Source organism: Condylura cristata, unplaced genomic scaffold (assembly GCF_000260355.1).
Source record: "Condylura cristata isolate star-nosed mole 26May11 unplaced genomic scaffold, ConCri1.0 scaffold00007, whole genome shotgun sequence".
Taxonomy (NCBI): Eukaryota; Metazoa; Chordata; class Mammalia; order Eulipotyphla; family Talpidae; genus Condylura; species Condylura cristata.
The window spans coordinates 893,009-894,734 of NW_004567108.1; positions in this window are offsets into that span (position 1 = coordinate 893,009).

Consider the following 1,726-nt stretch of genomic DNA (forward strand, 5'->3'; position numbering starts at 1 on the left):
CCTCACTCGCACGCACGCCGCTCTGAGGCTCGTCCGGAGTCAGCGCCTCGTCTTCCTCTCGGCTCCGAGCCGGGACTCCTAGCTCGGGGTCCTTCCCGCTGGCGCGCTGTCCTGGGCCCGTGGAAGCCCGTGAGGCCCCCGGTGCCCACACATGGGGAGGCAGCGAGGAGCCGGGGGCCCACTCCAGAGGCCTTGGTGGCCCGGGCAGGGCCGGGGCAGGACACGAGGGCCCCAACCGGCTCCCGCAACCGGGCCGGGCTTCTCCGAGGACAGAGCGCAGGTGTGGGGGAGGGAGGGAGACAGCGCCCCACGACTGCACCTTCGCTTCAGGTTCTTTGCTTGAGGAACGTGCTTTCTTTAAATAGTGCGCAGGTGTCTACAAGGGCACAGCCGGGAGTTATTCCCTCGGGAGAGGGGGCGCATGGGGTCTGTCCGCTCACCGCCGCCCTTGTTTCAGGACATGCGAGCAACACGCCCGTTCAGTTTGGCGCTTGCCAGGCCCTGCGGGCCCGGCCGGCCCTCCCCGGCCTGCTGCAGGACCAGCCGCGGGCCCACGCGGGAGGGCCAGGCCCACGCGGCGAGGCTGGGCGGTGGTCTGCTCAGAAAACGAGATTGAAAGTGGTTTTGTGCGTCCTGAGAGGCTGCGGCGAAGCAGCGCGGCCGTGATTGGGAGGCCGAGGACCAGAGGAAGAAGAGACGTTTGCTGGGATGCGGAGATTTCTTTATTTGTTTTCTCTTATTTCAAACCCGCTGAGTATATTAAGGCTTGCCTGGGAGACCCTTAACCTGTCAGGATTATAAATGATTATTGAGTTTGCCCATCAGGTAGCCGCCGCTGATTGGCTCGTCGGGGTGACTCCCCCGACCGGGAGCTGCGGTGGGAGCCACTGTATGAGCCGACGCTGCCCACGGCGGCCCCTGGGCCCGCACTTCTCATCTCAGTCTGCTCTGCCGGCGCAGCCCGCCGGCAGGGAGACGCCCTCTGAGCAGGGCCTGAGCAGAGCCCGGCTGGCCGCCCCTGCGGCCCCTCGCCACAGCCCTGTGCTCACACGCGTCCCCGCCCACTCGGCTCCTGGCGCCGGGGACACCAGGCGCCACCTCATGTGCCCTGGGATGGGGCGAGGGACGGCGGCAGCTTCCTCGCCCCAGGGCCTGGCTGGTCACCAAGCTTCCGACCGTCTCTTCTGGTTCCCCAGACTCAGAACGAGTCGCTTCTTTTTGAAAGTTTTGCACACACGTGACACCCTCATAGCCGAGCCGCAGCAACAGCAACCGCGTCTGTGTGCTGCCATGGGGTGTCGGCTCCCTTCCACGTCCACTTGTTCCAACTGTGCAGAGCTGCACCCGTGTCTTTATGCCTGCCCGTCTGTCTGCCTGCCTGCCTGTCTGTCTGCCTGCCCATCTGTCTCCCTGTCCGCCTGTCTGCCTGTCCGCTGTCTGCCTGTCCGCCTGTCTGCCTGCCTGTCTGCCTGCCCGTCTGTCTGCCTATCTGACTGTCTGCCCGTCTGTCTGCCCATCTGCCTGTCTGCCCGTCTGTCTGCCCGTCTGCCTGCCTGCCCGTCTGTCTGCCCGTCTGCCTGCCTGCCCGTCTGTCTGTCTGCCTGCCTGCCTGCCCGTCTGTCTGTCTGTCTGTCTGTCTGTCTGTCTGCCTGCCCGTCTGCCTGCCCGTCTGTCTGTCTGCCCGTCTGTCTGCCCGTCTGTCTGTCTGTCTGCCCGTCTGTCTGTC